General features: G+C 32.1%; 1 protein-coding gene across 2 annotated transcripts in view; it reads right to left on the bottom strand.

Annotated features, from left to right (window-relative positions):
• Positions 1-27,923, bottom strand: part of LOC123700941 (inverted formin-2) — a 90,899-nt gene that overhangs the window by 49,509 nt on the left and 13,467 nt on the right. For both annotated transcript variants that reach the window (XM_045648322.1, XM_045648321.1), the window contains exon 2: positions 25,834-25,942. The gene's annotated coding sequence lies outside the window, so the exon portion shown is untranslated. The remainder of the gene's footprint in view (positions 1-25,833; positions 25,943-27,923) is intronic.

Raw genomic sequence — 27,923 nt, forward strand, 5'->3', positions numbered from 1 at the left:
TATACCTGAACTGATTTGATAAATGCTTATGTAGATGCCGTGGTCAATTTATGGATGGGTGACCGGTAAGTGAAAGAAGAAGCCTTCTTACTGTATAGCTTATGTGAGTAGGATTACTTTATAGATATCAAGAGTAAAGAAAGAAAGAAAAAAAATTATAATCAACCTTCCCTGATTTGCCCTTAATCGTCTAAAAGCAAAAAAAAATTCGTGCCATCATTATGAATTATTATTATAGTATAGTAATATTTAAAGTTATACAAATTAACTGCAATGTCCTTTAACGTCCGTGCCGAGAGCGTCTAAATATTACAGCTAGTGTAAACATGGACGAGCTGTTACACACTATAAGCTATGATATATTTTCTTAAGCAGGAAAAAAGTTAACAACCACATATTTAGTCAAATTTCTTTTATATCCACAAGATTTTGTCTTCAATATAAAGTTTCTGAGTCTTTACTTCGAGTTCTATCAAAGAAACGTTGTTTTTCTTGTTTTATAATCTGTATTATTAAGTTATTTTCAGAATTACTGAAGTCAAGGTATTTTCTTTGGAGGTAATAATAATTATTATTTTTGTTATTCTTTAACAAACACGACTATAAAAAATAAGTTAATAAATAAAAAATATTCGTGATATCTTCGGATAGCCGTCATAATAATGCTATTTAATTTTTGATATTATAGCTCGCACTGAGAATCGAACCTGCGTCCGTTAGCAAACAGATGTGTTTAAATGGGTCAAAAACGTATCTCATGGCCGACTCCTGCGACTTAAACGATTTTGTTACTTGTACAATAAGTACATACATACATACAAACATACATCTATAGGTATGTACACAACATGGATAAAATAGTTGAGTTTGAGTTGAGGATTTTCAGTATAATTTCTTGCACTTTGATTAAGTATTGATATAAGATAAAATACACGCAATCCTTGCAAATACGTCCCTGCCCAAACTTTAAAAAAATTACCCTTATCAGCACCACACTCATTACAAATAATCCGTACTTGACAATTTTGCAATTTTGTTAAAATTCAACATTAAACCGATGACCTTGTCGTGACGTCCAAAACATTTGCCTATCTCGACGGCTACGTAAGGTCACTTCCTCTGTCTTGGCGACAAATGACAATTTTCCTTTCCTGAATAGATACTTTCTTATAAAAATGTGTAACGCCTTTGTTAACTGACCTTCAGGGTTATTTTTAAAGTATGAATAATTATAACATGAAAACGAATTTTTTATCTTTTGCCTTCATGTTTATATAGAAATGACAAATACATTAGTACCAACTGATTAGAAACTTTCGCTTTTATGGAAGTCTTTTTAAAAATAAACCAAAAAGTTGCTAATACATATTTGATAGTATTGTACCCAGATGCAGTTATAAAACAGGAATAAAATACGTTTAAAAAACGTAAATAATACTTAAACGAGTATGTTTATAACAATGATAAATCTTAAATTAACGGAGAGAACATAATATTATGTCACGTTGTTTCTTATCTTATTACGCTTACTTTTAACTATATTTTCAAAATTTCCTCATTACATAATGTGTAGTTAAGTAATAAGTTCGTTGCCCGGATCATATCTTTATCAAACACTGATAAGAGATTATAGCCTCATTACATCTATGAAACACTAGCTTCTAATGCGTATAAAATAGGTATCTGTGTACAGATTTTCAAGCAGAGAGTGTTTTTATATAATAAATTTATCGACATTGGTATTGTATTATCACTACATAGTATAAAACAAAGTCGCTTTCTCTATCCCTATGTCTCTTTGTATGCTTAAATCTTTAAAACTACGCGACGGATTTTGATGCGGTTTTTTTAATAGATAGAGTAATTCAAGAGGAAGGTTTCAGTATATAATTTATTAGGTTTTAGACAAAGTAAGCTAGGAGTTTTCTATTTGTTTGCTGTAAATTCATAACATACTACTGTAACTGAAAAACGTATTGTTACAATATTCTTCCAATAATCGAAACATTGGAATAAAAAATCTTTTAAACCAACATTCCTTAATAAGGGTGTGGTTTTCTCACCTATGACAGAAACTACAGTTAATAATTATGGCCAATTATCGCATTTCTGTAAATATTTGCCCAATATCTATAGAGACCATAGAGTCCATGTAAAGTGGACCAATATGTATGATTAACATTCCAATATTTGTTTACACCTACGCGTGAGTGATGTCCCACGGTACTTATCGGTACATTCTAATACAGAAAAATGTAACGAAAGCGTCTTAAATTTGAAATGAATGAATTGGTTTAAATCGATCAAAATAAAAGAGGAAATTTGACCATTTCAAATAAGTTGGGGTGAAATTGCGTAACAGTTTCTGATGAAGCTACATGCAATTTCATTTTTTAAAATCAAAAAGCAAAATGTTAATTCTAATTCAGATAATAATTCTTTTAAATAATTACCTAACTTATATTCTTTACCCTGCAATGTTTTATTTTTAGAAATTAAAGACTTTTTAACGGATTTTAAACGCGATTTAATCATTATATTATTTTCCCGGCGTTTCGAACACTTTACAGCGAGCGTGGTCACGGGGAGACAGTTGTCTCCCTGTAAAGTGTTCGAAACGCCGGGAAAATAATATAATGATTAAATCGCGTTTAAAATCCGTTAAAAAGTCTTTAATTTCTAAATGTATAATACTCGCGTAAAATCAAACCCTAGAAAATACTATGTTTTATTTTGTCAAATAAATTTAGTATAATATGAAAACTCAAATTACAATACACTTATGAATATGTAATATTTCGTATTATGTATGTACACAAATTAATTCTAGCATAAAGATAAATTTAAAGGAAATGTTTATCTCAAAATGTCTGTAATTACCGTCTCTATGAAATCGTTTGATTGTAGCTTTTGTCAAACATGGCCGCTGGCAAAATGTATTGAACGATGAATTTGCGTCGCAAATAAATTTCTAATTAATTAAACATACTTTCTAGTAAAACGTTCTTTTGTAATTCAATTTAAATACTTTCAATTTTAATTATAATTTGGCTATAGGCTATATTTTTTTTCTATTTTGCTAAAGAGTCACAGAGGCTCGAACTTATTCTAAACAGCTAGGTAGTTATTAGCTATAGTTATTTAAATTAGATCTAGATTTTAATGTTTGTTTTCGTATAATTCTTTTAAACTTAAAATAGTCTTAGGCTGGTTGCTTAGGATGGTCGGTCGAGCTCTGCAACCAGCCTTAGTCTTCCTCTATTGTTTCTTTTATTTTAAATCCAAATTCATCAATTATTTCTATTCGGTAGTTCCTATGTGATAATGTATTAACAGACATACAGAAATATTGTCGCATTTAAAATGAAAGAAGATTAAAATATGTATAGGTAAGTATGTAGGAACGAATCTCAGCAACTCATAAATCATAATCATTTAAAATCTAAATAGGAACTATACGCACGTCATATAAAATATTTGTATGCTCATTAGCACACAATATACAGACAGACGTACATACAAAACAGGTTGACAATAATGAATAAATTGATAACTATTTTGGCAAAACAATTGTAGAGCTGGTTGTAATGTGACGAGCGACGCCAGGTGATAAAACTTGTATTTGTCTGTTTGTCACGCTTTCATGTTATAAAATATAAAGCTGAAAAGTATAGCTGATAAAAATATGATTTTCTCACTTACAAAATTTATGGAGCTTTTTGATTTTAAAATCAATGCAAAAATGAAACCTAACGAAAAACAGTTTGAATGAAAAATAGTGAAAAACTATAAATCAATTTGCTTAACAGTTCAAATATAAGTTTGGGTATATATTTTTAACGTAGTACATTATAGAGAAAATCAATGTATAATTGAAAAGCAGACAATGTCGCGGTCAATCAATATATCAGTGTAAATCAAAGCCAACATTTGTTTAAGCAAATCGTTTTTATATTGTTTTATGGTGCTCGTAAAATTCGAGGCCAGTGGGATAGGGTCATGTACACTATGGTAACACATAATCAATTTGAATGACCGATGAGTCCATGGAATTGAACTATAAAATAGAGCCATGTTTATTTAGTGTACTAGATCATTCTTGTCTTCACTCTTCACCCAAAAGGTTTTTGCCATTCTATTACAGTCTTCCTCGATAAATTCATTATTTTACTGCTTAAAACCTGTAGAATTAGTCAATTTAATCGATCTTTTCAGCTTCAGCGAAGACGAAAAGTAAGTTATATATTTTCTTAGCTTTAGCTTTCCGCCCGCGGCTTCGCACGCTTTATTTAAAACCTAATAAGTTATATACTAAAACCTTCGTCTTGAATCACTCTATCTATTTAAAAAAATCGCATCAAAATCCGTTGCGTAGTTTTGAAGATTTAAGCATACAACACGGACATAGGCACAGAGAAAGCGACTTTGTTTTATACAATGCAGTGATAGGGACTACATACAAGCTTTTCTGATTTTACGAGTACGCGTGTTTTTATTTTTTCTTTTGTAAATTGTCTATGTTATTCCTTTTTTAAAACAATTATCACCTAATGGTAAACTTGATGGTACGCCCTTCCCTGTTTACTTGGCCATTATCTACAATATTATAAAACACATCAAAAGATAATTGTTTAATGACGTCAAAGCATTGTGCATGATTCAATAGAAAGTCGTGGGTGTGCTGTCAATGAGGGTCGTCACTGTTCACTAGTTATTGATATACTTAATGCATCAGTTTAATGCGTTTTTAATGAGCTGTACAAATGTTAATGTTTTCTTTTATATTGCAAGGATATCGGGACAGAGGAAGCGGATTTTTGACTAGCGTTATTTCGTTATTCCGCTCGTTATTCCCGCGTTATTCCGCTCCTATTGGTCTTAGCGTGACATAAATAGCATTATTCCTTGTTAAATGGACTATCGGACACTGGAATAATTTTTCAAATCGGACCCATAGTTCCTGATTAGTACGTTCAAGCAAACAAATAAATTCTTCTGATTTGTAATTTTCTCGGCGCACGGCCTGTCCCCCGCGCGGTGTTGTTTGAATCAAGCTTTTACAGAGAAAATTTAAAGTTTCACTAGTATTACGTATTTATAATTTTTTTGGTCTAATTTATAGAGGATTGAATACACAGGGTCGTCGTGCCTGATCAGTCACTTGACCATCCGGGATGTAACCCCACACCACGGTCATTGACTGCTCTCAAAGCTCCATTCATAGTTTTTGTGTACTATGTATCGTACTACATGCTTGGATTATGTTTGATTTGACCTGATTTTATTGGGTTTGACGATGACTTTATCATTCATAGAAAACTTATAAACACTTATTTTACTTATAAATTAATCACGTCTCTTTTAATTTTTCCAATTGAATTGTCTATTAATTTCACCTAATAATAAACCTAAATGCTGTCTCCTCAGTGTTTTTCGGGAATTAATTAATTTATTTTTTCTAGATAAGTCCTTTTTATTAGCAATCTTTGTAAAAATAAGTCTTTCTTCCTTCTTTAAAACACGAATTCTGAAGGGATAGATTTTTAATTAATAACTTATCTACTGTACTCTTACAGTTTAAAAATTAGAACGCGAAAATATCGATATTGTTAATATTTTGTTAGTATATAATATTTCGCAAATATTTATGAATGCCTGCTAATTGATAGGCATACCTATTTAGTGTGTACTCGCATATATGCATACCCTATAATTTATGGATTTCATCACATTCAGTCCAAAGGTCATTGGAGTCACTTTCTCACAATCGGACCCTTGACACAAGACAAATAGAAACGCAAGAAAACACTTGATTGTGTCAGCCATTTGGCATCGAGATTCTTCTATACGTATTTGCCGCGGCTTCGCTCAGATTGGCGTAAAAATACATAATCTGGGATAATATAAACTACTGGTGGAATTACCTATTTGTAGTGATTAATCTTTCTTCAATTACAACAAACAGTATTATATTTATTTCTTGGTTTTGTTGTCGCCGAAACTCGTTTATATAATCGAATGACAGAGATGCTGTTTTTTTAAAATTCAAAATATGTACGTTTATTTATAGCAAAGAAAATGTAATAATATTTCATATTCATACTATGTATTGTTATTAACAATACATAGTATGAATATACACATGTTTTACAAGGCAACTGCGCAGCACGATGTTTTGCACAAAGATTGCAATTTACATGAAAACAATAGCTGGAGAATCACTTTCCCCTTTAAAGCGTTTCAAAAACACTCCTGTATGAGTTGTTTGCTAATATTTTAGGAATATTATGAACGACCTTTTAAACTAAAAATAAATAACTTCATTTAATTGAAAATATCTATTTAAACAGAGATTAATAAGGTTTTTATTATCTTGAAGAAGGTATGAAAGAATACTGCTAATCAATGAATCTTCAAAATTGTACAATATTATGATTTACAACTACATATATTTTGTAATCTACATTCTGGGCAATCCATATATTTCACAAATGCTAAAAAATAAAAGTAACTGTTTGTATGCATTTTACGTTTTGAAGCGTGAACGGTTAAACGGATTCCGATAATCCTACTTCTTCAGAAGGGCAACGGCTTCTTATTGTCTCGCAATTGTACTTGAAGGTGATAGAGATCTGAGAAAGGTTATAGCACTAAAAGAATGGAGAAAATAGTTTATTTATTTGTTTATTTCCTCAGTTGCTTCATATTGTACAAGTTAAATTGGTTGTTTAATTATTATAGGACATGGATAGAGTGAAAGCTGGAGCGAAGCTTGTTTTATATAAGTTTTAAATACATGTGATATTGATTTACTTTTTATTTTTAGCAATTACTATTGACTACAGATTAAAGAACTTGTTAACTAGGGAATAAATCAAGGACTTGTGAAATTTGCGACCTTAAATTACCATTAACAAATACGGAAATTTCAGTAGTTAATTAACATCGTGGCGTTAGACACGCTCGTGACTAAACGGCCTTAAATAGTGATAACACTTGCTAAAGCGTGAGAAAACTTCATTTGATATCGAAAATGTATACATTATAATTGATGTACGGTATGCGTGGTTTTGTAACATGAATATTAATTACTTTTGAAATGACTAGGAATTTATTTATTTGTTTTTAAATAACAGAAACTGTCTTCTCATAGAAATTGTGTTTTCCCACTTATTATTTTTAGATAGATAGATAGATAATTCTTTACCTATTGCACACACACAAGATTTACAATAAACACAGAAAAAGACAAATATCCTTAGGCAGTTTCAAAAACTGTTTGTTCTATTCACAGCTATTTCTGTGTTTTATTTAAATCTCGTGTGTGTGCAATAAAGTATTATCTAATCTATCTATCTTTCTAAAAAGACAAATAGATGCAAGCATGATGCAAGTATGTACAAATGGCGGCCATATCGCCAGGCAGCGATCTCTTCCAGACAACCATTAATATTAACAGGGAAACACATTTAAAGGAGGTGGGTGAGCGAAAATTATTTTTTTACTTGTATAAATACGAAACATTCTATCATTTTTTCATTTCAATTCGTCACTTTTCCATAAGAACAAACATATATTTTTATCTTTCTTTCTATCTTAACACAATGAATACTGGTCCCCTTCGCCACACGATCTAATTATCTGAACAACGAGCATTTAATATATTCCATCTTGAAATACCATCCAACGTCCTCACTTTCAAAGGTTTTGTAACAGAACCGGATACGCAGGATATTTGAAACATATGTTTGTAAATCTAAAACATATGCGACATATTGGCTAGATGATAAAGCAGATAAACATATGAAATTGTCCGATCGGAAACCTTATGATCGATTCTTATGATTTTAGGTAGGTTTGGTGATAAGTCGTTAAAACTGTTTATACCATCGCATCCTACTAATATTGTAAATGCGAAAGTTTGTGAATATGGATGTATGTGTATGTGTATTTGTTAGGTACTCTTTTACGCAAATACTACTGTGCCGATTACAATGATATTTGGCACACTTATAGATAGTCACTTTGATTAACACATATAGGATAGATATATCCTGGAAATCTCGCGGGCTCGGGAACTATAGGTACTTTGAAAACGCAGGCGAAGCGGAAAGCTAGTTCGAGATAAAGATATCCTCTCAGTATTTGACTTCTGCCATCACTAGTAACTATGTATCTTATTGTATATTATATCGAACAGTTTGATTGTATGTGTGTTGCTTTGCTTTATAGAACGACGTAAACTAATTTTATGTAAAAAAAAATGTGAGAAAATAAACTCTGTTTTATTTTCTCACATTGTTTGTTACATATGTGTATGTGTAAAAACTATTTTTTTCCTCTCAAAAATTCGAACCTGCACCCTTTTTCAGAAACAGGGTATATCCAATGTTGATAGCAACGCAATATCCATGTACCAAGTGTTTCAATTACTCACACTAATTAATAACATCGATAAGTGATGATTCACTTAACTTCATACAACTTTATCACACGATACGTAAGACGTTATTGTTCCTAAAAAACAAAAATCGACTGCTAATCTCACAACCGTGTTTATTCATACCTACTAGGTATAACCACGATTCACGAATAACTATTATGGTCTGCTGCTGAAAATTCGAATTCGTCGATCGTTTTTCACAAGCCTCTTTATTATCTAACTACTAGCGGTCCGCCCCGGCTTCGCTCCTGGTACATTTTTACGTTTTCTCTCCATAAGAACCATCCTCCTACTTCAAGAAATGTAATAAAAAAAGAATTAACGAAATCGGTTCAGTTGTTCTCGAGTTATGCGCTTACCAACACATTTTGCGATTCATTTTTATATATAAGATTTATGTATATATCTGAATAATATTCTACAGATCAAATATATTCGCCCCGTTTTATTAATATTTTAGTAAGATCTACTATTGAGTTTTGTACGTTAATTTCAAGATTCATAACAACGTAAATAAAAATCGATAACTCGATCTCGAATCGATAAATCGAATCACGTAAAAAGGCTGTACAAAATTTTTTTAGCATTCCGATGCTTGAATAGTTGCAATTTTTTTATTTAATTACATTATTGTTTAACGCATTCTGATCCGGCAAATAAATAATTAATTAGTGAACAAGGATGTAATTGCATCGCTAATCGATGCATTGTGATTAATATTTATCATTTAGATTTATCTTATCAGGATTATTTGAATTAACGTCATGAATTGCACAGTATTTTATAGTATACTAGCTTCCGCCCACGACTTTGTACGTGCATCCCCGTTTTTCCCCGTTCCCGCAAGAATTTCGGGAAATCCTTTCTTAGGGGACGCCTACGTTATGACATCTACCTGCATGCCAAATTTCAGCCCGATACGTCCAGTGGTTTGGGCTGTGCGTTGATAGATCACTATATCAGTCACCTTTGAGTTTTATATATATATATATAGATTTTAGATCTACCAAACTTATTTTAATTTTAAAATCTATAGGTAATTCCTTTGGTAACATCTACAAACAATAGCCAGTTAGTAATAATAAATAATAATCCTTATCTAGTACCTATAATAAATCCTATTAGGTATCTTTAAATAAAAAATACCTACGTGTTTGGATAAAACTAAACTGAAAAATATGAAATTAAGGATGCAATATGTAATGCATTATAATCTTTATAACGAAACATAATCTTTAAAATAGACGCGATGAACATCCATTGCCGATAATACTAGCATTCCACCTGCGGCTTCGCCCGCTTTTTCAAAGAAAAACCCGCATAGTTCCCGTTTCTGTGGGATTTTCGGGATAAAACCTATCCTATGTGTTAATCCAATTACCCTCTATATGTGTTCTAAATTTCATTGTAATCGGTTTAGTAGTATTTGCGTAAAAGAGTAACAAACATACACACACATCTATCCTCACAAACTTTCGTATTTATAATATTAGTAGGACATAGGAAGGATAGGATAAAACGTATTTTCTCTCAACAGACCAGTAGGTATAAAGGTACATACATACTTTAAATCAAAACGATCCTATAATAGACATATTATGATTTATGATAAGCAATCACTGATAATAGATAACAGACGACCTTCCCACACATTCTTGATAACGTGGTATCTTTAGGAAATAATTCGCATTTCTATATAATATTTTGTATATTGGAAAGCCAGTATAGATCGTCCTCTAAGTTATATGGTGACTAGCTGCTCCGCGCGGTTTCACCCCCGTGGCTCCACTCCTGTTAGTGGTAGCGTGATGATATATAGCCTATAGCCTTCCTCGATAAATGAGCTATCTAACACCGAAAGAATTTTTCAAATCGGACCTGTAAGTTCCCGAGATTAGCGCGTTCAAACAAACAAACAAACTCTTCAGCTTTATAATATTAGTATAGATGTGGAAGTAAGAAGGATCAAGATAGTCTAGTGAATCGTGTATAACTGTATACCTACATATAATATTAAATATTAATGTGTTACCTAATTGGTTTATTTATTTAAAGAATGCAGTTTAATACGTATGTATTAAACTGTATACTTTCGTTAATATATTATATAATTGTTAATTATAGACTAACATAACATCGTTCTTTCTCTTGATCATATTTACCGATACTACAATAAATTAAAAACGATTCTGTTTTCACTTCTCATATTTCGCAATAAAAGGTAGCCTGATATTCTTTCTCAGGGTCTAAAGATTGTCTGTGCCAAATTTCATCAAAATCGGTTGTGAGGTAAAGCGTAACAGACAGACAGAGTTACTTTCGCATTTTTAATATTAGAAGGGAATAGGGAATTCCGTACCATAGTTGTCATGTCAGATATTATATCAATTATATGTACATATACCTACCATAAGAAACTGAAGTGAAATATAAGAAGTTAATTATCATATAATTTTTAGCAGTACGTTCGACAAATTCAATCAATTCGATCATCGAACCTACGATGAACGATCTACACATAAACTATAGTCTTACCACTGCACTATCGATTATATTATTCGGTATATTATTAACTTATTATGCAGGTATTTCATAAAGTGATCTACTGCCATTGAACCATAAACTACAAACTACTTTGTAGTCGACAGAGCGTCACAGGAAAATTGGTAGCGGGTAAGTGAGAGAACATGTCACTTTGTATTTTGCCTAGACTAGCAAATATTATTAGGTTGCAGGAAACTTCCTGATATACCTATAACTATATAGAATGTCATTTTGAATTAAATGGTTATATTACTAACATTCCTATGCAGGTATATTAATATTATGTAAGTAGGTACGTTATAATCACGATTGGCTTGGCGAGGTAAGATTTTTGAAGATATTACTAATTCGAGAATATTTTCCATATTAAAATAAGCCTTTTGGCTAGTGTTTCTTTTAAAATTAATTATCTGCCAGTATGCATATCCCATTGAAGCTTGTATTTTTTTTTTTAAGAATCAGTTGAATATTAAACCATCTATATGTACATATAATATGATATAAATAATTTTCAGTAAAAGCTTTAAATATACCTATATTACAGGCTAAAAACAAAAATATAGATTTCACACAATACCTACAACGCATTGACTAGAACCTGACCTAAATGTAAGCACTAAAATAAATTGAATGAATATTCAGGTTCAACGACCTGTATTTATTTCGACTCATATCCCAAATGCTTCATCCATACTATTATTATAAATGCGAAAGTAACTGTCTGTCTGTCTGTCTGCTACTCAATCACGCCTAAACTACTGAACCAATTTTCATGAAATTTGGTATGGAGATATTTTGATAGGTACCCGAGAAAGGACATAGGGAACTTTTTATCCCGGGTAAATGACGCAATCCCGGAAATCCCACGGGAACGGGAAATATGCGGGTTTTTATTTGACTGCGCGGCCGAAGCCGCGGGCGGAAATCTAGTACATAATATAATAAGTCTAGCATACATAATAATAACTCAGAGTAACCAATCTGAGCACTCTCATTGTTATCTTCATAATAATAATTAATAATTGTTACAAAACTAAAGAAAACCATGAAAAACTATTCCTTGAATATTCAAAAAAAAAAATATTATTCTCTAATGATCTTGTCGCACTTCCTATGTTTCCAAAAAAATTGACGCAAACATAATTTATTTTGAAATAACCTTAATATTACATTCATGGAGTAACTATGTAATTTTGAATCAAAAATATTTTAAATTTGATTTTTTTATCAATAATTGTAAAAACTATGTTGTAAATATAATTGACTCATAGCTACTGAAATAAATTATCGAGATTCATTTTAATTACTTCGAAAATCATTTTTATTACACGAAAATAAAAAGCATTTTCATCATATTATCATTATAAAACATATTTTTGTATGTTGAAATTATTGACCTATGGAAAAAACTAAAAAGTTAATTTCATCCAAATCTGTACAGCCTTTTATTGTGTTTAAGCAATAAAATGAAAGAACATGGCAGAAAGACATTTCTTCCACACAAGGTACTTTAAAACTTTGGTTGTAAATTACATACCTTTAATAATATGTAATATACTATAATATTACGCAAGTCAGCATTACATCTGCGGGCATGATCTCTCAAACGAGTAGAGGATTATCAGCCTGGATACAATTCGTCAAGCTATTATTAACAACGGACGTAAATTAAGCCGTCTGTTCGGACATAGATTATTACGTAGATGTGGCAATTTATATATATTTAACTAAAATATTTACGTTACAAATTAATAAATTAACTAAATATTAATTATTTATTTTAATATTAATTAACCAATAAAAATACCTTCAAAAATATCTTCGTTTTTGAGCATCCTTCCTTCATCTTTACAATAATTCAAAGACTAAAATTCTCATAAAGTAAATAGTTACATCAAGTCTCAGATTTCACAATTATAACCGTAATGACGCATCTACCACAATTGCTCTTTGCATACACATGAGATATTTAAATGCAATGGCCGAATCGATTTGGGCCGAAACGACCTTAATTACCAGTGTACTTGGGGCCAATTTTGCATGGCCGGATAAAACCACTTCCTCTACTTGTGTCTGCTCTTAAAATTTGAGTTAGATTAATATATTTAATGATTCAGCTTTACTTGTAATCTCTATTATTATGAATCTGTAAGCGCATGCTATGCAATTGATCGTTTTGAAACCTATCATTCTGTTTTAAATTGATAGAAGCTGTCTTTTTATAATAAATGGAAAAAATACATTAGAAGTATGGTTTAAATTCCGAATATTAGGTATGTTATTTCTCTATGATATTTACATAATACTTTCCTATTCAAGAGCTCAGTTTAGTTTATTTTTAACAATATTTTAACAAATCTCAATAAAACGGCAAAAACAAATAAATACCTATTAAAATAAAGCAACATACACTAAAACCATACTCTCTTTTTAATCAACGTTTAACTTCTTAAGCAAAATTACGCGTTTAAACACACAACAGACATGATTTATAGCTCCAGTTAACCGATCGATAAAACGGTCACACTCAGAGCGTTTTCACATTGTCCGGTCCGATATCGGATATCGGGCGCCGATAGCCGATATCCGATATCGGAGGCTAAGTAAAATGTATGATTTAGGTACCTGTCTTTCACATTGTCCGGTCCGATATCGGATATCGGAGCCAACACCGATATTCCCGTGAACTATCGGACGATAATGTTCAGTGTTACCAACTCAATTTTCGAAAAGGTAGTATACCAACAGCAAAAAAAGCACGTGTTTGTGTATTTTCAGTCATTTCTAGGCGCTAATTAATGTAAAAAAATCCTTTCATTTACTTTAAACCTTTTTATTAAGAAAACATTCATTTAAGTATTTAAAGGCATTAAAAATACTATTTTTACGGGAGCTATTTTAATACCGTCCTATAATATACGGCAATTGGCTGAGCTGAAGTAAACAAAAATATATTGCGTTCTTAAATTCAACCGTATCTTCGAAATATTAGTGTCTTTTATCTTTATTTACTCATTCTGCCTCGCTCCTCCTCCTACTTGGACTACTGTTGTGCTGTAAGCTGTTTATTGTATTGTTGTCATTGAGTCACAGATTTAGTGCTTTGTTTTAGCGCCGATATCAAACCTGTATAATAAATAGCACATCTAAATAATATTAAGTAATTACTTAATAATATCAAATCTTTTTTATATTTTACTTTTCCAGCTGTTTTTGAAGTCGGTTTCTTTTTTGTAGTTATTTTTACTGTATGTACAACTACGATCTATCAGTTGATTTTTTTTAAATCAAACCCTTTTTATTGAAAAGAAAATTTACAATACGGCAATTTTGTTTAGTTTTCTCTAAAATTTCAGAATTAGAATGCGGCGACCTTACATTTTGTCAATAACGCGCGGTGACTTTTGAGCTTGTTTGGCTTGTTTACTATTCTGGTTGTCATTGCTCGTATGGCTATATTATTATTAGTCTGTGGTACTACGTAGATAATTTACTGTTCTGTGGTAGGTAACAGCACCTACATTTGTAAATGTAATTTGAATTTATATATTTTGCCAGTTTCGTCGCTTTAATACTGAGTTGAATTTTATTTGTATAAGAACATAACAGTCGTACATGATTTAATATAAAAAAGTTCTAAAATTCACTACGACCACACAACATGTTCTATTATTAAAAAAAGAAAAACAGCATATAAAAAAAACAAGCCTCATAATGAAATTGAATATTGAAACTAGATTCTGACTCTGCAGAGGGTACAAATCCAAACTCCGCAGTCAGCAGATTAAACCGGTTTGAAAAACATAGTTTATTTATTACTATTTATTTTATTTAAAATAAAGTTTATTTTTTGTAACATAAATGCATCCACAGTTTTTTTTTAATTCTCCATATATCTACTTTTCCAGTTTCTGGCAACACTCATGATATCGGGACGATATTATCGGATAATGTGAAAGGGCAAATTGTGTCCGATATCGGATATCGGCTATCGGCTTCCGATATCCGATATCGGACCGGATAATGTGAAAACGCTCTCAGGGTATGGAAGTATTTGTCATTGTTACTGTAATGTCTTTGTTTAACGTGCGATTCAATGGATCATGCTTAATATAAACTGTGATATAAACGTAGTTTAAGCAAAGGGTTCAAAGTAAGATTAATATCAAATGTGTGTAAATAGTATCAATATTTAAAATTAATAACAAATTAGACTGAAATCAAAAGATTATGCAGATTTTATATGCAAAATTTGATTACCATCGCTTCATCAATTTTTGCGTGAAAGAGTAACAAACATCCACACAACGCCATAAACTTTTAATATACCTATTATAGCAAATAGTATTAACATGAGAATTTACTGCAAAAATAATATGAGACACAATATACAAAATCATGAATAATGCCTAGTAATAAATACAAGACAATTCTTCAGCATATTCCAAAGATTTACGATTGCAAAACACGAAACAGTAAAAGTTAACAATGTCCGGTCAACTATTATCCAATTATATCAATGGCTCGCTGTCAAATAAATCTCAATATGTTGTGATGGCCCTTATGTCTTTCGGCCCTATGGCGAGCGAAGCGAGAGCGGGCGAGAGCGAAGCGATTTATGCTCTAGGTGCGCTAAATTGAAAAGATCTTTACACAGGGTTAAGTTCAAAAAGTTACTTAGGTTTGTTGAATGCGACGGTTTTTAAATCCAAAATGCTAAATCAATATTGATGAATTTTATTTTTTGTAAAGATGGAATTATTGTTTTAGAAAGATGAAAAAGGTTCATATTATTGCAAATATTAATTCGATAACAACAATGCAATTCCTTTAATAATTGGTCCGTTTCCAAGGTTAGGCGGCATAAGTCACACAAACAAAAAAAAGTAGTTTTATAGTATCGTGGAAAAATCTGTTATTGTGAAATTCCATAATTACAGACAATCCAATTGAATTAAATTGTAAACTGTTTTAATTCGCATTTGACATTGACTAAGTAGATGTTATGAAATATTTTTATTGTTCCGCGCAAGTCGAAATATGTACATATTATTAGGTATAAATATGTACCGTATTTGTAATGTTTTAATAATTTTATTATCATTATGATCAATTTTGCAATACTATAATTACAATCTATTTGTTTGCAAAACTACATTCATTCGTACATTTAGAAAGAATTGGTTTGCCTGTGAAAATGGCTGCATTATTTGAATAATGCCGCCATTTTCACAGTTAATTCAGATTAAAATAACGAAAATCGGTATAATACCTACAGAAACAGAATATATAATAGTACTACCTACAGATATAATTGTAGAAAAAAAACTAATTTATTTTTATCAATACGAGTATTTAATGCAAATTAAAAATAAACCCAGACTTTATTATAATATTATCTGTGCCCAGACTCTTGTTATCATAAGTTATTGAATTATGATAAAACTACACTTGACATTACATTAAGTTACGATAAGTTATACCTGTTTGCTGAAGTGCCTTAAGGCTTCATAGACCGGATTATCAAGTGTTATATATTTATATTATTACCTATACTTATATAAAAAATATGTATGTACCTACCTATATAAAAAAAGACAAAACCGACTAAAATTTGGCTATATAAAAATATTTTATGCGATACAATTACATTTGCATAAAATCTTAAATGTATGAATGCCACAGATCATGAAAGAAGGAATTATAAAAAAAAAATGATTAAATATATTAGGTTATGAACGAAGGTTAGTTCATAGTTGCACCAATAAATTAGGTTAGGACTTAGGAACGTAATTGAAATAAAGAGACATACCTAATATTAAAACAAATCTTATAAGAGTACCTCTTGGAGTACCTAGTAAGCATTAGTATTGACATTGACGTATTAATTGACAATTGTCATTGTAACAATACAAATAAATAGAAAAAATACTTAAAAAGTTTCAATTAAAATAATATTGTCACTGAATACACTACCTACCTACACTATGGTATTGCTAAGAACAATTCGAAGAAACAACATATTATATTACAAAACAAGATCCAATCTGTTGAACAAGGCCTTAACAATAAAAACGAATTCGAATAAAACTTTTGTTAAAGTTACAGCGATAAATAGCGACCATTAATTTTGGCGAAACCGGTTTTTGCTTTTAAATATATTCACGACTGTTACGATCCTAGTATATTTTAAAATTTAACTTGAAAAACAAAGTTATCAGTAGGTATTTCTTTAAAATTACAAAATATGGTAAATACTATGGGTAATAAAAACATTTCATGTTTGATTAAACTTTAACTTGACATCTTTTATTCGTAAGATTAAAAAACTTCCTATTCCCTTGATATTTTCATTAAAATCATTAATTCAATAATCAATACTTACCAGTATAAAATTCAAAATGACGCCCCAGCCTCCAACACACACTCCAACAGAAAAGTCGCTATTCACGAATTCCAAACACAAACTTCAGTCATAAAATCCCGCCAAAAAAAAGTGACAGCAAAAATGGCGCGCCGCTTGACAGGTGCGTTCTAACCGTCGGAACGCAGGCACGCGCGCTATTTCCGATCTTCTTATTTTAGACGAATTTAACACTACCACCCATTCAGCGTTGACACTTGCCCCATCAAATTGTTGCATAGAATGCAGATAGACAAATGTTTTAATTATCTGTGACGCGACCACACTCGGTGGCGGGAAATTTATTATCTGCGCAACGTTATGAAGCATATCTTTTAAAAATGTAGACATTCGATTTTTAAAAGGAGGTTTTATATCATTAAGGATTTTCTATTTTAAAAAGAATGTAATATTTTGAGCAAAGATAGAAACATTTTAATTTAATTTTTGTTACACCAGTTTTTTAATGTTTGTTAAAAATAAGTGTATTGTTACCGAAATGATTCTACAAATTACAATGTTCACGATATAATAATTTGGGTAAGTAGGTACGTTTCTTGTTCCAAGCATAAAATATATCAGAATTTAGTATTAAAGTGGTGGAAAAATTTAGGTTTATAAAAAATAAGGAAAAAAGTTATCAGTTTTTTATTGACATATCATATTTGTCCTTTTAAACCAGTATTTAATTTTTACCATATATCAGCAAAATAAATATGTAAGGACTAATTATTCTATAGGTATACAATTTCGAAATATATTTTTAAATTACTTTTAATATATAAATTGCCATATAAAAATGGAAATTAATATGGAATATTGAAGTAAAATATTAAATTTCACGAAATATCAAATGGCCGGACCGTTAGTGTTGTTGACCTTAGAGCTCGGATGTTTTAACTATTTAAAATTATATCGAAATTTATATGCAAATAGTTGTTATGTAACTAAAAGCTGTAGGTTTTGAATATACGTTATTTATTAATTATGTAATATGTAGTAGGTTATTTCCAGACATTTTAGGAGGAATTTAAAGTATTATCTATGAAATGGATATTCTATAACAAATGTTATAAGTGTAATATTATATTATATTTAATAGATCGCTATCTAGCGATAAGGCCACCGTTTGTACACATTATTTTCCTCTTATCTGTACTTTATGTGTCTCTATTTCTTTTGTGTGTGCAATAAATAATTAAATAATAAAATAAAATAAATATAATATTTAGATGGAACTACACGTTATGTCAACCCGCACTTGGCCAGCGTGGTGGACTATGGCCTGTACCCTCATAGGAGGCCCGTGTCCCAGCAGTGGGAACGTATATGGGCTGATGATGATGATGATGACACTGATATAAAGATCTACTAGCTATGCCTATGCCGCCTGGTTCCACCGGCGGCGTGAAAAATCAGGTAGGTATTTCTATATATATTAGTAATTTTATGTTATTTATTATAGGTTATTCTGACGTATAACTTAACTAACTACCTGTAAGGCTTCATCCAAATCCGTACAGGAGTTTTGACGTGAAAGAGTAACAAACATCCATCCATACTTACAAACTTTCGCGTTTATAATATTAGTATTATCGTCAGAATTGAAATGTATATTATATAAAGACTTAAATAACATTATTATACATTCTACGTGTATCGGTTATAATCTATTGTCTCGACCAAGGACACCCACTTCGCTGATCCGACATCAGTTGAGTTTGAGTTAGGTTCTCGTCCCGAGTTAAATACTTATTGTTTTAAATTACATCATCGATGGTTTACCCGACCGCGTTATGAAGGGTAATGTTTATTGTGTGTATGTTTGCTTGGCATGCTCTAGTCGAAAGAGCTTGAAACATTTTAGCGTGAGAAATGGTTGATTCGACTCAGTTATTAAAAGAGCTTACTATAATATGGTGAAGGTATCAAAATTTTGTTTTTAAAAATCGCCAAATTACCAAATAACATATCTACGAAATTATTTTAAAGTAAACTACTATTTACTTTTGAGATTTTTTAAAGTTTATAAGATCACTGTAATGACTAGTAAAAACATAGGTAATATATTAAATTATATCACACGAATAACATAATACCACAGACTAAACAATACTATGTAACCGATCTCATAATATAACAAAAAATGTCTCAGCATTCCTGAGTCATCAATATGCAAGGCACAATTGTTATTCTCAGAATTACACGTCTGAATTCTTATTCTATGAGCTGTTCCGATTATTGATAAATTGATAATATTTATGGTGTTGCTATAATAAATATTTTAATCAGCTCCTTGGTTTAAAGAGGGCGTAAATCCAAGGCAAATCTTGTAAGTTATAACGACTTTTATGTAAAATAAATGTTAATAATAAATAACATAGCTTCGATTTTCACACGTGAGAGGATATGTATTTATTTATTTAGTACATAAAATAAATCACTGAGATATTTTTTTATATTATGATCCTGGACAACTTAGTACATCCATTATCCATACTAATATTATAAATGCGAAAGTAACTCTGTCTGTCTGTCTGCAGTCTGTTACTCAATCACGCCTTTACTACTGAACTAATTTGCATGAAATTTGATAAAGAGATATTTTGATACCCGAGAAAGGAAATAGGCTACCTTTTATTGCGAAATATGTACCACGGGCGAAGCCGGGGCGGACCGCTAGTGTAGTGTGTAAATGTTTTTAAGTACATATAGTACTTAAACATTTTATCGCAACACCAATCCGGGTCCTCAAACATAATGACGTCACAATTACAAAATACCAAAAGTTTCGGGTCAAACTTAGTTCGATACTCAAGTTCAATGACATTACCAAAATAATTCCATACAATTGAAACTGCAACACATGCCATCTCTGTCCCTCTTTTGCATTTGAATATAACCATCCCTCTCTTTCGTCGTAAAAGGAAGATAATCCAGTAATCTTGTTTTATTGAAAACAGGAGTTGGGATAGGTCGGGGATTTACCAAAAATATATTTAGATTTTAGTGGCATATTCTGTAAATCCTGTCCTTAAATATCTTATTTTTGTCTCTGCTGTATAATTTTATTTCTTTTTTTAACTTAACGCATGTGTTATTTATTATATCTTTATGAAATGTGAAAATACCTTAACGAGGTAATTTCATAGAACATAGAAATCAAATAAAAAAATCACTAAAAATTTGGATTATAACAACATTTGCTAAAAACATAACCAAAACGTGACGTCACAATCAGCTGATCACCACAATTACGAATTTCTTCTTCATAGAAATAATTCGCAAATTCATAATTCATTCATTCATAATTCACAAATATATGATTGTGTTAAATGGAGCATAACCGAAAAGTATTTACTAGGTCCGTCGGCGTGCGTGATGCGTGATTAACTAACAAACATACAAATGCTCAGAATTTCAGATTTATTACATTAGGAGTAACTATGAAAGGCCAAAATCTAATCACACTCACTAAAAACTTATTGAGCCAATGAGAAGAAACAAACTTTAAATTAATTACTTCAAAGCATCAAGTCTTTTGAAATAATTTGAGAATTGGATTGAGAAATGCTCATTTCAACGTAAATATATAATTTTGTACACATTAGGACTTGCCGAAATTCGACCTTCTCATTCCAAAGGCTTCTAAAGAATAAAAAAAATTGTAACTATCTCTATTTCTCAAGTAACTGGAGTACTTACAAAAGTTACATACCTACTTATTTTTAACGAAAACATCGAATATGCTATTTCGTCCTAAATACTGTTCATTATGAAAAATGCCCCTATTTATATAGATTACTAGATTTCCGCCCGCGGCTTCGCCCGCGTTTTCAAAGGAAAACCCGCATAGTTCCCGTTCTCGTGGGATTTCCGGGATAAAACCTATCCTATGTGTTAATCCAGGTTACCCTCTATATGTGTGCTAAATTTCATTGTAATCGGTTCAGTAGTATTTGCGTGAAAGAGTAAGAAACACACACACATCCTCACAAACTTTCGCATTTATAATATTAGTAGGATTACTTAATTCAATAGATACAGACGGACAAACAGTCACGTATCTCTTATAAAATAAGCCGGGCAATCGGAGTGTTAGATTAACAATCACACCGCGAATTGTTCATGTGTTTGTTGGTAATATAGACAATCAACAGCTAGACTGATTAATGTTATGAATTAGGATGTATTTCTATCTAGTTTAGGTGTTTATTATACACTAGCTTACCGCCCGCGGCTTCGCCCGCTTTGTCTAAAACCTAATAAATTATATACTAAAAACTTGCTCTTGAATCACTCTATCTATTAAAAAAACCGCATCAAAATCCGTTGCGTAGTTTTAAAGATTTAAGCATACAAAAGGGACATAGGGACAGAGAAAGCGACTTTGTTTTATACTATGTACCTAGTGATGAGTATTGAGTATAATGATTTGAAAATTGTATTATCTGTGATAATGTTACTCTTTGGCTCTTAAACGGTATCGTATTTAATTTATTATTTCATATCTATACTTACTTATATTATAAAGCTGAAGAGTTTATTTGTTTGATCGCGCTAATCTCAGAAACCACTGTTGACAAATTCTTTCGGTATTAGATAGCCCATTTATCGAGGAAAGCTATATATCATCACGCTAAGATCAACAGGAGCGAAGCCACGCAGGTGAAACCGCGAAGCGCAGCTAGTTATGTAATATAGTTACTCGAATTCATCTAGATTGTTCAGCCAGCCTGTATTATAATGTCAGTGATCATAACTATCTTCTTTTCTTACTTCTGAAGACAATCGTAAAGTACAGAAGTATATTATGCTCTAAAATCTGGACCAACTTATCTTTACCGCCTTTGCTTAACCCAGATCAGAGTTGGTCAGTAAAACCCCGAAACCGTCAATATTTGTTTAGGTTTTACGGATGTTTGCGCGGCCAGTTTCCGTTTCTAATACGTAACCAGTTGCATGGGTGCCTTAGATATTTTCTGAATTTAAAAATTCCTTAATAAACAAATATGATCTCGTGGAAAAGTTATGTTAAATTCAAGAGCAAAAGACATCTGTGACCTAAATCTGACGAGTGTTTAAGATGAAAAAAACGATTAAAGATAATTATATTAATTTTCTTGAAGATCCTAATTCTCTCTAATACACACAAGACCAAAATTTCATACAACATTCGATCCTACTACCAACCTTTGATAAAATATACGTGGTCATTCCATTCCAGTAACCATCACGCATTTGACACACAAAGCAGCCAACATAAACAATGTGCCATTGTAGCATCAAATGCGCTCACCTTACGCAGATCCTCAGTGACTTGGTACGTTCCAAGATTTATATTTACATCGAAATAATCAGCGATGAATGATAAATATCCGCGTACGTAAGGTCAGGCCGTTCGCCATGACCCGTTTCACCATATCTGGCGAGCACCTTAACATTCTCAAACATCTGGTTGCAAGGCTGCTGCCTACAGGTTTAGAGCACGTATTGAACTGCCTTTAGCCTGGAAAATTTTGCCCGGGAGTAGACAATTTGCAATCCTTTAAGGAATCTTTGCACTGTTCAGGAAAAACACCGGGGTAGTGTAGTGTTGTCGCTTTAATTTTGTATCAGATTGGCATGGCCTTTATCTTGGCAGATTGGGTTCAGAAGTAAGAAACCCTAAATCTTTTGAAGAATCTGTTTAACATGCAGGTGTACTAACGATAAAGTGTTTGTTGGTCTTTTACTTTATGTAGAATGTCAAGCAGGTCAAAAGGTCAACTGCATAGACTGATATTCAAAATTACCTATAGCTTCGCGGTTTCACCCGCGTGGTTCCGCTCCTGTTGGTCTTATAGCGAAATGATATCGTAGCGTAACGATAAATGGGCTATCTAACACCGAGATAATTTTTCAAATCGGACCAGTAGTTCCTTAGATTAGCGCGTTCAAACTAACAAACAAACTCTTCAGCTTTATAATAATAGCATAGATTAGTATAAACGAACACAAGTTTTTGTATTGGACACTGAGCTAGAAAAGACGGCAACTCAAAGGCTTGTTAGGAATACCTTTATTTGCTTATGTTGTTATTGCTAATGACGTGATATTGAGGTCTTATATGTTAACCTTGACAGTAAACAATTATTGAACCATGTTCTTAAATTATAATAAGATGACCTGAATAGATAGAGATAACTATCCTTATATTGTTTTAAATATGCCATATTATAAAGAGTAGAGCCCCAAATTCTAAAACATCAAAGATGATTTATAAAACGGGATTCCTTACAAATACATGTTACCCGTAATTTATATCCGATATTAAAATCGTAATATTGAAATACACATTGCGATAAAAATACGCGGAGATGGAATTTTTGATTCATGAACATTTCAACAACAAATGAACTATGAAAGGTACGGTAAAAGATACAGGGATTGTTAAACTTTACTTGTTTTTTTGGTTCGTTTTAAATAAATAAAATAATGAATAATATTATTAATAATATACAGTCCTATACTTTACAGTGTATCAAAATGTACGAAGACGGCATGCTATTGCGATCTTTGCCGGACAAAAATTTTTGAAAAACTATTTTATCATATCATAGGTATACATACCTACGTACTATTATTAAACTAGGTCTTTACAACAAAGGCCCAGTTGCATCCAATTGAAACAATCGCGAAACGTCGAGCAATAACTCAATTTGTGTGCGACAGCTCGTTTCATCAACCATTAGCGCTCTGCTCTAGGTACTCAAGTTATAAGCTAGACGCGATGTAGATCTAGATTATATATATGTAATTACGGCTATGGCTATTTATTACATTGATTATATGAACATCAAAATCATATTTGCACTATCGAAGATAAGACAGTAGAAAATGATAAAAATCATACTTTTTATAAATTCACCTACTTAAATGTGTAAATTGGAAAGTTAATAAAAATTGATATTTTACTATAGAATACAATTAAAATATAACCAAGTAATTTTTATTATTCATAGCATGATTGTCATGACTATTATTACACTTACATTGTGAGAATATAAGTACATAAGTAAAATTAGTAATTCAGTAAAAACCTTTATTATGAAAAAGCCAAAAATAGAGAATGACTAAAATTTTCAAGAATTAATACACCACCGAAAATTCCAAATACATCATATGATCTGACTCTACATGACTCTACAGTCTACATTTATTATAAACCCTATTGCAAATTTTACTTCACAAGCAAAATGTTTAAGCTTTTGCCCGTAGGCATGTTATACATATGTTTCAGGATTTTTTAAGTGCACCTAGTTAATGTACCGATCTTCTCGAAAAAGCGCGAACCGTTCTTGAGATCACGATCAATCAAGCGGAGAGAGAACAGGTACCTTCTAGGGAAGCGCGTACCATCTTAGACCACATCTCAGCTTAACATCAGGCGAGATTGTTGTCAAGCGCTTCCCTATTCTCAATAAAAAAATTCAAACACTTATCAATATTAGTAGTTTATTTCGCAGTCGGTTAAACCGCGTATCTCACATCTTGCACCACACCCAAGAGCGTAGTGCTAAGTGACGGCAATTGTGTAATTCCTATCAATCGGGACGAGGTTCGATCCCCGCGTGTTTACTATTCTGCTGACGATGTTGGTAGGTCAATGGCGATTGCGATTTAGATGTGAATTGCATCTTTTTCGGTTTAGTTTTGGAACGTTTATGTGAATGAAATCGACTTGATTATTTTTCCTTTCACGTGAATTATAAACATTTAATGTACCTACGTAAAGATGGACGAATGGATTCTTATCACTCTCACGTAAAAACTGCTGAATGAATTTCGATGAAAGTCGATACAGAAGAAGATTTAATATAGATTCTACATGAGAAGTATTTTCTCCGTGTAAAATGCGAATAAAGCCGCGTGATCGAACTAGTGCATATGTAATTCACATAACCGCACGAACAATAGCCAATTCATAATATTTGCGAACAGCTGCAATAATTATGTTAATAACATGTAAACAAGTGCTTTAAACAAGTTCTGTAAGAAATTAAAAAAAAATACCTACTAGATATTAGTAACGTTTTTCAAAACTTTACCTCTAAATCTTTATCTAAAATATGATGAATTTATTAATTTCAACTAAAGACAAAATGGGCTACAAATATAGCCTATGTGCAAGTGAAGTATCTAAGTGCCAAATTTCATCGAAATATTCACATCTGTTTCGACATGTGTGCGCAACAAATATGAACACTTTTTCGCTTACAAAAATAGTACGATTTATATATGTATTGTTTCATTGACATTTGGATGGTACATAATAATAATTAAAATTAAAAAAAATCAAATTGGTAAATCATCATTATTTAAATTAAATTAACATTTTATGGTTTTAATTTATAACAAAATTCATTTTATTCCCTAATAATTTTTAAAAAGTGAAACTTACCTATACCAGCCGCATTACTATCTAAAACCATCACTATCACTAACACTGCACTTAACAAAAGTCACACATAGTCAGAATTCACTGCACTAATGAAGTCCCGCGGTGCGACCTGCAACACAAAACATATATTCAGGAATAAATAATAAAAATTAATAATCATCATTTTACCTTTTAAATAAAAAATATGAAAAATCACATTTTTTACAAATAAAAAACACCGTTTAGTTACCTAAAATAAAACCTAAAAAACCAAATAAAAATCTGTATGTACGTCTGTATAGGCACGTGTTACCGCGGCAACCGAAAATTCTAACTAGGCTAGGTCGTCCACTAAATTGAGTCATAGATAGATTATAGAGAAACCTGCTAGTAACAAATAACAATATGTGTCATTTACATTTATACTAATATTATAAAAAGAAATCCTTTTTTGGTTGCTTGTAATAAATTCGAAAACTACTGGCTCAATTTTAAGTATCTATGCCTTTACCGTGAAGCCAGACTATATTTTTATAACCTTTGATGATAGAGAAAAACATTTCCCCTCTATAAAGAATTTTATCAATGTCTCTATCCATACTAGGTATATTAATAATATAAATGCGAAAGTAACTCTGTCTGTCTGTTACTCAATCACGCCTTAAATACTGAACCAATTTGCATGAAATTTGGTATAGAGATATTTTGATACCCGAGAAAGGACATAGGCTACTTTTTACCCCGGGACATACCTATTATAGGTTTTATCCCGGAAATCCCACGGGAACGGAAACTATGCGGGTTTTTCTTTGAAAACGCGAGTGAAGCCGCGGGCGGAAAGCTAGTATTAAATAAGTACTACGTATGTAGATAGTATATTATATACCTACGTACGTATATTATTATGATCAAATAATTTCACATACAAAAATCCCTCTGCCGTTTAAGTAACTAACTATAATACACATACTCAAAAACTATTTTAACCACAATTTAAACGGCCCAACTACTTCTAATTTTTCTTAAAAACCGTCATCTTTCTCTATCTTTTATCTTTTTCGCGTAAGTTATCAAACGTGCGTTGGCGTCAAGGTGCCGCGTAGGCCGGGCGCACCTTTGAGTATAACCAGTATTTTAGTAAAATTCCCTAATTGACCTTCAAGATTTTTTGGAGAAATTTTATGGTCCATAATTAAGTGAATTGTCCATAGTCCATAATTAAGTGAAATTAAGTGTGCCGTGTGGTGCCGGCCTGTGCCGTGTGGTGCCGGCCTAGAATAGCACTACCCCATCTCTACCCGTGGGTGTCGTAAAAGGCGACTAAGGGTTAACTACATGCAAACGGGCAGCAGCGTTATGCATGATCTCCCCCACCATCAACTGCGCTCGCCAACCCGCCTGCCAAGCGTGGCGAGTATTGGCATTCTTTCCCCCCAAAAAGATACACATAAAAATACATGAATAGTGCAACAACAACCAGGCCCCTAGTACCCGGCAGCTCCGCTATTCCTGGCTACGGTAGCGGCCATGGTAACGGCGGGGCAAGGGGTGCTAAGAATCACCGGAAGCGATCCGGCTACCACTCCCGACGACCCCTGGCCCTGGTAACATACAACGCACGCACGTTGAGGACGGACGAAAAGATTGTTGAGCTGGAAGAAGAATTGAGTAAGTTACGCTGGGATGTCATAGGGTTATCAGAAGTCCGAAGACAGGGGGAGGACACGATAACGTTGACATCCGGTAATTTATTCTTCTACCGGGAGGGCGACCAACAGTCCCAAGGTGGAATAGGGTTTATCGTTCGCAGACCCCTCATTAACAACATCATATCCATCGAAAGTGTGTCGAGCAGGGTAGCGTACCTGATCCTCAAAATATCTGATAGATATTCTTTAAAGGTGATTCAGGTCTACGCTCCGACCTCGGCACACTCAGATGAAGATGTGGAGGTAATGTATGAGGACATCAGTAAAGCCATACACACCTCGAAAACACATTTCAATGTTGTGATGGGGGATTTCAACGCGAAACTGGGCAAAAGAGGCGATGATGAGTTGAGAGTGGGGCAATTTGGATTTGGGCAGCGCAACCCGAGGGGCCAGAGGCTC

The sequence above is a fragment of the Colias croceus genome, chromosome 20, assembly GCF_905220415.1.
Source record: "Colias croceus chromosome 20, ilColCroc2.1".
Taxonomy (NCBI): domain Eukaryota; kingdom Metazoa; phylum Arthropoda; class Insecta; order Lepidoptera; family Pieridae; genus Colias; species Colias croceus.